Source organism: Panthera pardus, unplaced genomic scaffold (genome assembly GCF_024362965.1).
Source record: "Panthera pardus isolate Hobbes unplaced genomic scaffold, ASM2436296v1 HiC_scaffold_18, whole genome shotgun sequence".
Taxonomy (NCBI): Eukaryota; Metazoa; Chordata; class Mammalia; order Carnivora; family Felidae; genus Panthera; species Panthera pardus.
In genome coordinates, this window is record NW_026526743.1 from 18263567 (window position 1) to 18273888 (window position 10322).

The 10322-nt window shown below is 47.9% G+C and overlaps 1 pseudogene; it reads left to right on the top strand.

Moving 5' to 3' along the window:
* Positions 1–4039: 4039 nt before the first annotated feature.
* LOC128778045 (multidrug and toxin extrusion protein 2-like) lies at positions 4040–9022 on the top strand (annotated as a pseudogene).
* Positions 9023–10322: the final 1300 nt, after the last annotated feature.

A 10322-nucleotide genomic window follows, 5' to 3' on the forward strand; every position in this document is an offset into this window, starting at 1 on the left:
TGCCAGACCCAGATTCTCTGTCCCTAGGTCCTGAATTCTTTTTTCAATCCCAGGCATTTTTCCCATTTCTCAAGTCAGATGATCTTCTCTTTTCTAGGCAATTTCTTCTGTGATTCTTCTCATCTTCAGAAAAGAAGTTTCCTACGTTCTTTCATTCTTCAATTTTTTTTTTTTCCCCTGTATGGTCTCCTGTCCTCTGCCCACAACAGGTCTCTCTTGCCCTCTTGATTGAGACAGATTGGTTTCGCCTAGCCTGCGTCTTATTCTGGTGGAAATAGTGTGGGATTTAGAGTCATGCAGATGTGGGCTCAAACCCAAGTCCCTCTACTGTGACCTTGGGGCAGGTAAATTTCTTTTTTTTTTTTTTAATAATTAATTTGTTTTTTAATTTACATCCGAGTTAGTTAGCATATAGTGCAACAATGATTTCAGGAGTAGATTCCTTAGCGCCCCTTACCCATTTAGCCCATCCCCCCTCCCTCAACCCCTCCAGCAACGCTGTTTGTTCTCTGTATTTAAGAGTCTCTTATGTTTTGTCTCCCTCCCTGTTTTTATATTATTTTTGCTTCCCTTCCCTGATGTTCGTCTGTTTTGTGTCTTAAAGTCCTCCTATGAGTGAAGTCATACGACATTTGTCTTTCTGACTAATTTCGCTTAGCATAATACCCTCTAGTTCCATCCACGTAGTTGCAAATACAAGATTTCATTCTTTTGGATTGCCGAGTAATACTCCATTGTGTGTATATGTATACACACACACACACACACACACACACCCCACATCTTCTTTATCCATTCATGCATCGATGGACAGTTGGGCTCTTTCCATACTTTGGCTATTGTTGATAGTGCTGCTATAAACATCAGGGTGCCGGTGGGGCAGATAAATTTCTGAACTTTAACTTCCTTTTCAGTCAAGTGTGGATGGGAATACTTCCATCTCAGGATTTCTGTGAGGCGTGGATGAGCTAGCATATATAAAGCATAGGGGCCAGTGCTTAGCACTTAGTGGGTACCCATGAGTGGAAGCCTGCTGGCAGCGTCCGAGCGACTGAGGCCACCGCCATGCCGTCTGACTTGGGGGAGTGTCAGGGGTTCAGGAGGCCTGATGTCCCTTTTACAGGGAAGCTGTGCCCAGGCTCGGTGTCTTTCCCCCCACGTGTTCCCTCTCCCTGTGGGCTGCACCTGACCTCTGCGCCACCCTTGTCCTTTCCTCATCCCCTACCCCCCTGTCTGTGTAGCCCCTCTAGAAGCTCTTCAAAGCCCTGTCCAGATACACACACGGAGGAAACCAAGCCAGAACTCATTTTCCTCTTGAGGTAGGGAAGGGGCCTCTGTTTTGCCATCTGTGCTTGCCCCCAAATTTATTTGTATCATTTTGCTTTTATGATTTTCTATAAATATTCATGAGGATCTGGATTTAATGGCACAGCAGAGACTTCCTTGAACACAGATGTTGAGTAGGACTGCCGCTTTACCTCGGCCCGTCCGTCCCCTGCCTGTGCCTGTTCTCATGTCACTGCACCCTGTCACCTGTGTTGGCGAGGCCCCACTGAACCCCCTCCTCCATGTCTGGGGTAGTTATGAAGGTAACAAAATAAAGGAAACTTGGGGCTCATGACTCACAACACCCACCTATGTCACATGAAAAGGAAATGCAACCTCTGAGGCCGAATTCAAGGACTGTGCTTTCACAAAAACCATGTCTTTCACAATCCCTCCCAAGTTCAGCTTTCTTTCATCATTATTACAGCCCAGCTTGTCAGAATAGGAAGTTGGGCCCGTTATCTAAAATTTATGTATAATCACTTTCTCTACTTCCTTATTCCGCAATCAGCACCCTCCTCCATCCCCTCGAATCTGGGTTATACCTCTGTTGTTCCATAGGACCTGCTCATCCTGCGATTGGCAGTGACCTCCATGCAACTAAATTCAGTGGACATTTTCTTCCTATTTTATTAGCCTTCCACACAGTTTCCATAGCCTTCTTGAAACATTCTCTTTCCGTGAGTTCTCATATATTATGCTCTTCTGGTTTCGCTGACTTTGCTCAGGTCACTTCTTAGTTTCCTTCACCGGCCCACCATTCCCTGATCGTCCTCTAAATGTTCGAGTCCCTTAAGACTTGGCTTCAGGCGCTCTCTCGTCCTGGTCCTGTGTAGCTCTTCGGCCTGTTGCATGCATTTCTGTGGTGTCGGTTACCATCTTCACAAAAGCCAGTTTTGAATCTCTATCCAGGGCTTCTGTGAGCCTTCACATCCACGTGTCCAAACGCCTGAGAGACACTGTCATTCAAATGTCTCCCAGGCATCTCAAATTGAGTGTGTCCAGAGCTGGCCTTCCCCAACAAGTTAGGCCTTCTTCCAGCATTCTCCCTGTTGGGGCATGGGATCTCTTCCCATTCCATCCCCTGAGCCGTAATCTTGGAGTCCGTCTCAACACCGTCTTCTTCCTTATCCCCTGAAGGCAGTCCCACACTTCTCAGAGCCCATTGAAGGCGTCCGTCTCTCTCCGTCTCCATCGTCCCATGTCAGCGTAAGCCGGAGTCTATTACCAGGAGGTTGGCAGGGGCCATGACCAGCTCCTTCCCAGCCACTCACATCCTGACAGTCAGTTCTCCATACTGTAGTTAGTGGGATATTTTAAAAATATCAAGCCACTTATATCACCCTCTTGTTTAAAATCCTTTCTGAGGTTTCTTATTGCCTTGAGGATAAACATCAAAACTCTTTAAAAAAATGTCTTTAATGTTTATTTGTTTTTGAGAGAGAGAAAGAGACAAAGCACAAGCAGGGGAGGGCAGAGAGAGAGAGAGAGAGAGGGAGACACAGAATCCTAAGCAGCCTCCAGGCTCTGAGCTGTCAGCACAGAGCCTGACCCGGGGCTCAAACTCACAAACCGCAAGATCATGACCTAAGCTGAAGTCTGGCACTCAACCAGCTGAGCCACGTAGGCACCCCAACGTCAAAACTCTTAACAAGGCCTATAAGGCCTGCTCGGCACGGCCCTTGCCAACTTCCAGCCTAAACTCATACGTCTCTTCTCTCTCCTTGCTGTCTCTGCAAGACCATCTCTTGCTTCCATAAACGTGCCACCTTCCCTCTGCCGGGGGCTCATGACCCAGCCTTTGCCTGCAGCGCTCTATTTCTTATGACCCAGTCCTCCTCCCCAGTCAGTCCCCAGCCTTCTTTCAGATGCCCGCTTCCTTCTTAAGAAAGCCCTCCCTGACCTCCTGGGTGCAGTTAGATTCTCTTAGTACATGTTCTCGGAGCACTGTTGCTGAATAGTATTCTGTTTCATGGATATTTCATATTTTATTTATCCATTCGCCTGTTGCTAGACATTTGGGTATTTTTTTGTTTTTCAGTGTTCGGCTAGTGTGAATAAAGCTGCTATATGTACATTGTTGTTTAGATCTTGGTGCAAATATGTACTTTCAGTTCTCTTGGGCAGATACCTAGAAGTATATTGGCTAGGCTGTATGGTCAACTTCTTGTTCAACTTCTTAAGAAACTGCCAGTTTTCCAAAGTGGCTGTACCATTGTTATTCCTGCCAGCAATGCACGGGCATTCCAGCTGTTCCACAGCATCACCAGCCCCTCGATAGGTGTTAGTCTTAAGTTTTAGGCATTCTGATTACAGGCCCTGGTATCTCGTTGTGGTTTTAATTCGCTTTTCCCTGATGACTGTTGACGTTGTGCCTCTTTTTTATGTTCCGGGTACTGGTCATCTGTTAGATTATGGGTATTATATTTTTTCCCACTGTATGCCTTGTGTTTCCATTTTCTTAATGGTCTCTTGAAGAACAAAACAATTTTGAATTTTGACAAAGTCTAGCTTATTTTGTTTTCCTCTTATGTTTTGTGCTCTTATGTTCTAAGAAATCCTTGCCTACCTATCCAGCCCCACATCCTGTTGAATTTCCTCGGTATCTTTACTGAGAACGAATTGATTGTATCTGGGTGGGTCTGTTTCTTAAACCTCTCTTCTGTTCTAGCAATCCTTAACGTCTTTCCTTTTACCATCTCCCACCGTCTCGATGACTGTAGTTTTAAAAGAAGCCTTGGAATCAGGAAGTGTAAGTCCTCTAACTTCATGTTGTTTTCTAAGATTGCTTGGGCTCTTCCAGGTCATTTGCATTTCCAGATAAATCAGTTTCTACGAAAAAGCCTGCTGGAGTTCTGACTGGGACTGTGTTGAAGGCATAGATCAATTTGGAACTGTCGACATTGGAATCACACTGGGCCTGCCAGTCCAGGAAACATGACATATCTCCATTTCTTTAGGTGTCGAATTTCTCTCAGCAGTGTTTCCTCATATTCAGCAGAGAGGTTTTACACGTCATTTCTTGCATTGATTCTTAGCTATTTTTGGTGCTCTTACAAGTTGAATTTTTAAGACTTTATTTTCCAATTATTTGTTGCCCTCGTAGCATCTTTTACAATTCCTTCACAGCACATGTGTATCTCAGTTTGTTATAATACCTTTATCATGGGAGGATTTGCTTAGTGTCTATCTCCCTTGTGAAACTATCCGTGAAGGCAGGGAACATGGCTGTTTTTCTCACCATTGTATCCCCAGGGTCTGGCATAGAGCCTGGCACATATTGGACACTTGATAATTATTTCTTGGATGATGTGTGGATGGATAAGCGGAAGAATTGGAATGGAGAGAAATCCATTTTCACAAGCTCTGAGTTACTTGTTTGCAGTTGCCTCATTTTAGCTTCTTCTGGGACCGTCATAAGAAATCCCAGCCGGGAATCACTTGCGAGCTCTTTTGTAGATTAAGGCACTCCCGTTACTTTTGCGGGAAGGTGCCTGGATCTTTCCTCATCACCAGTATCGATAATTCAAGCTAATGTGTCTTTATGACATAGGTCCTGCTTAGCAAATATGAGGGAGGTATGGGTATAAAATATTCAAAAGGGAAGGGGAAGGCACTAACGGTAAATGAAGAGCTGTTGTTTCATTCATTCGTTCAACGAAAATGTGCCTGCTCTCTAGGATGTGGTGGGATCTGTGCCAAGCACAGGGTCAAAAAGATAAACACGGTCTCACACTCCCGGAGGGTGGTTACATGTTAGAGCATAGAGATTGTGAGCCTATGTGCCATGGGAGTCTTTATGCAGAGAGAGACACTGTGAAGGAAGTGAAACGGGGCGATGGCAGTGGTCACCGCGTGGCAGGGACTTCCTTGGCCAGAGGCTTCGGGGAGGCCATCTCTGCAGTTACTGTTAGCTGACCCCTGAGAGGTTGAGCCGGATTCTGGGGCTGGCCACTGTGAGACTCCGGCAGAGGAGGGGTCTGGGTGGGGGAGCTGGCAGATGGTGCAGGAAGGCAGAAAGCACGTGTGTGTGTGTGTGTGTGTGTGTGTGTGTGCATGCGCATGTACGCGCACGTTCATGGGCAGTGGAGGACGGAGGCAGAGAGGTTGGTGTGACTGGAGCGTGGTAAGCTAGAGCCGTGACTGTGGAAGACCAGACGGGGTGTTAGTAAGGACTTGGGATTCCATCCGTAAGCAGTAGGAAGTCACTTGTGGGCCGTAAGAGGAGAGTGATGTGATGAGATGTAGGATGTGTGCGCTGCTGTGTGAGGAATGATCTGCGTGGTCTCCAGAGGGATGACGTCGGAAGCGGAGAGAGAATAGAAGTGGTCGGGGCCACCCAGGGGAGGACTGGTGACGGCAGGCATTCAGGAGAATGTGGCAGAGCAGGCAGAGATCAGTGGATTTGGGGTCTGCAACTTGAGATAAAATCACACTGTGGGAAGAGCTACAGGACAGCAGAGAGAAATGGAGCTCTCCGGGGGAGTGAGAAGGAAGATGATTCTAGACCGGTATATCCAGGTAGACTTTGAGATCTCATTGCTGCCCTGTGCCGGCACATTTCGCCCCCCCCCCATTGGTTTGCGTAGTGCCCTTCCCCGCTTGCACCCTCTTTTAAATATCTTTTTTTTTAATGTTTATTTATTTGAGAGAGAGAGAGCGTGAGTGGGGGAGGGGCAGAGAGAGGGAGGGAGAGAGAATCCCAAGCGGGCTCCTCACTGTCAGCACAGAACCTGACGTGGTTCTCAAACTCATGTACCATGAGATCATGACCTGAACTGAGATCAAGAGTCAGATGTTTGACCGACTCAGCCGCTCAGGTGCCCCTATAGTCTTTTAGATGCTGCTTGTCCGGCCTTTCCCGTGATTCAAGTCAAGAGCAGTGTCCTCCACCCCGCGCCGGCACGGAGCCCCCTGCAGCTGCCGTCGCCGCCGCGCCCCGGGAAGGCACCGAGCCGCCCTGACGCCCCTCGCTGGCACGGCTGCCTGTGGAGCCGACGTGCGGCAGGAGGCAGCCGCTCTGGCGGCCCTCGAGGGCTCGGTGTTCCTGGCCCAGTTGATGATCCTCCTGATTAGCGTCGTCAGTTCCATCTTCTGTGGGCATCTGGGCAAAGTCGAGCTGGATGCCGTTACTCTTGCGGTATCGGTGGTGAATGTTATTGGGATTTCAGTTGGAACTGGCTTGGCCTCCGCTTGTGACAGGCTGATGTCTCCGTCCTTCAGAGGCAAGAACCTAAAACGCATGGGGAATCACACTCCAAAGAGGAATCCTTATCTTGATGCTGTGTTGCTTTCCTTGCTGGGCCATCTTCATCAATACGGACCGTATCCTCCTGCTCTTAAAACAAGAACCCGAAGTCTCCAGGATAGCCCAGATTTATGTGATGATTTTCATTCGTGCTCTTCCTGCAGCGTTCCTGTTTCAGCTGTAGACAAGATATTTACAAAGTCAGGGCATCATCATGCCTCAGGTGATCACTGGGATTGCAGCAAATGTGATCAATGTGGGCATGAATGCCCTCCTGCTCTATGCCCTGGACCTTGGAGTGGTAGGATCTGCCTGGGCAGACAGCACTTTCCAGTTCCTCCTGTGTGCTCTCCTTCTCCTGTACATGTGGTGGGAAAAAATCCACATCAATACCTGGAGAGGGTGGACTTGGGACTGTTTCCACGAATGGGGCTCCTACATCCAGCCGGCTGTCCCCAGTATGTTCACGGTGTGCACTGAATAGCGGACCTTTGAGATCGGAACTTTCCTTGCAGGACTGATTAGCGTGACAGAGCTCGGGGCCCAGGCCATCATTTACGAACTGGCCTCTGTAGCCTACAGGGTGCCCCTTGGCTTTGGTGTGGTGTGGTGGTCAGTGTCCGAGTGGGCAAGGCTCTGGGGGCAGGGAATGCTGAGCAGGCTCGGGACTCTAGCATCACCGTTCTCCTGTGTGCGGGTGTCTGTACTCTCATCGTGGGCATTTTACTTTCGGCGATGAAGGATGTGATTGCCTATATATTTACCGGAGACAGAGCTATTATTTTACCTTGTGAGCCAAATGATGCCTATTTTTGCTCCCTTTCTGCTATTTGATGCCCTTGCAGGCGCCTGTGGTGGAATCCTACGAGGTATAGAAAGACAAAAGATTGGTGCTATCGTGAACACCATCGGTTATCATGTGTTTGGTTTTCCCATCAGAGTATCTCTGATGTTTGCCGCAAAACTTGGGATAATAGGTCTCTGGTCTGGATTGATAGTCTGTGTCTTCTTTCAAGCCCTTTTCTGTCTGGTGCTCGTCTGGAGGACAAACTGGAAGAGAGTCGCAGAGCAGGCACAGGTTCGAGCTGGGGTGAAAGGGATCAAAGAGCCCACGCCACACCAACGGATCTGCCTGTGTTGGAAAAAGAAGTCACCGATGGAGCGATTTTACCTGATATCATATCGTCAGATCAGAGAGCCAGACCCAGCTAAGGGCAATAGAAGAAAACAACCGGTGTGCGGTGGCCACCGTTGGGGATGTTTTGACAGTGAAGCAACTGATTCTCTATCGTGGAATGGCTCCAGCTGTTGCCGTTGCTGCTCTTTTAGCAGGAAGTCTAATAAGAGTTTTTCAGTGAGCGTGGCTAAAACAGAAGAATTAGCAGCAGCCCACACACTAGACGTGATAATTATCGTGATACATGAAGCCTGGGAGGTGACCCTGTCATGCGCACAGTGGTTTCTCTCCCAATTGTGAAGGGAAAGGATATCAGTGATGTTTTCTTAGTTATCCTGAGAACCTGCACTATCCTGTTGGAGATCACGAAGGAGTTGTAATTCTAAGTTTCTCCCAAACATTAACTCTACCATGGGTTTTAAGGCTGTAGATTTGATTTTCCCTGCCCTAAGTGTTCTGTACTCTTACACTGAATGTCTTCCTTCTTTTGGGAAAGTTCATTGCCTTCTGAACTTGATTGCTGATCCAATTTTGTTTGTATTTCTCTGTTAACATATTTAATCTTGTCAGTGAGTGTGTATTAAGTGCCTGTTCTAGTGCTGTCTCAGGTATTGCCATGTAAACTTTTATAAAATAAACACCTTAAAATTGAAAATGTGTGCCTATGAGGGAGTGCCTGGGTGGCTCAGTTGGTTCAGCGTCCGACTTCGGCTCAGGTCGTGATCTATGGGTCATGAGTTCAAGACCCACATCGGCCTCTGTGCTGACAGCTGGGAGCCCAGAGCCTGCTTCAGATTCTGTGTTTCCCCCTCTCTCTGTCCCTCCGCCACTTATGATCTGCCTCTCTCTCAAAGTAAATTTTAAAAAAATTAAAAAAGAAAAGCAGTGTCCTCCAGTTCTGCAGCCTTGCCCCCCACATCCCCAGTGCCGGTGCTCCACTGAAGGGGAGGAACAAGAAGGTGCAGCCCAGAACTAGCATCCCAGGAGTATTCTTCAGGCCTGCCCCTTTTGGACTCCTTAGTGGGCATCGTGGGTTTTGCCACCCACTGCTGGTAACCATACCCTGACCTCCCTCTGCAGAGACCTCTCCTTCCTTTACTCGGTCCACCTGCTTGCTATTAATCAGACTCCAGGCCTCTGGCCAATAATACCAGCTGTGGTGGCTGAATAACGGTCTCCCTAAAAGATATGCGTGTCTTAATCCCTGGAACCTATGAATGTCACCTTACATGGGGAGAAAGAACTTTGCGGGTATGATGAAGAATCTTATGGTGGGGAGGTTATCTTGCATAATCTGTGTGGTCCTCAAAGGTCATCAGGGATACTCTTTTTTTTTTTAATGTTTATTTATTTTTTTAGAGACAGAGAGAGAGCGCACGAGCAGGGGAGGGGCAGAGAAAGAGAGGGAGACACAGAATCCGAAGCAGGCTCCAGGCTCCACGCTGTCAGCACAGAGCCTGACGCAGGGCTCAAACTCATGAACCACGGGATCATGACCTGAGCCGAAGTCAGACATTTAATCAACTAAGCCACTCAGGCGCCCCGATCACAGATATTCTTATGAGAAGGAGGCAGAGGGAGATTTCAGACAGACAGAAGAGGGGAAGATGACAGGATCACCAAGGCAGAGACTGGAGTGATGAGACCACAAGCCAAGGAATGCCAGTGCCACCAGGTGATGGAAGAGGCAGGGAATGGGTTTTCCTTAGACCACCATACTGGTTTTGGATTTCTGACCTCCAGAACTATCAGAGACTAAATTTCTGTGGTGTTAAGCCACTGTGTTTGTGACAATTTGTTATAGCAGACACAGGAAATGAATACACCAGCCCCAGCATTTACTGCCCATTCTGATACTGTGTGTCAGGCACTATGCTAAGAGCTTTGCAAAGATGAACTCATTAATCCCGAAAACGTTCTGTGAAACAGACTCATAAACAGAATAGACTGGTGGTTGCCAGAGAGGAGAGGAAGTGGGGATGGACGAAATAGGTTGAAGGGGATTAAGAGGTACAGCATCCAGTTATAAAATAAATAAGCCATGGGGGTGAAAAGTACAGCATAGGGAATATAGGCAATAAAAAAATTCTATGAGTTTGGCACACTCATCCCCATTTTATAGATGAGAAAACTGAGGTATGGGGGTGGGGGTTAAAAAATTTGCCTAAAGTCAGACAGCTGGTAAATGGAAGAGCTGAACTCTGAGCTTGGGAGCCGGACAGTCTGGCTCAGGAGTCCGTGGTCTTCACTGCTGGACTCTGCTCCCCCTGTGCTAGGAGGGTCCAGGTTAGAACCATCTCTCCCAGCAGCCTGTAGAAGTCGTAGAAATCCCACACAGGAGGGTACAAGGGCATAGGCAAGGGTATAAGATCATGTCATCTGCTTCCCTTAAAGTGTCTGCATGGTCACCAGGCTTCCTGCCATTGGGCCTTGACTCTTTCCCTGAACCCATGACAGAATGACCTTCCACCCTAGTTCCCTGGGATCCCTTCCACATGTTCTGGTTCATGCTCTAACCCCAGATCCCAGGGGCTGTCATGTTTAACCCCTCCCTCCCTACCTGTATTTAAC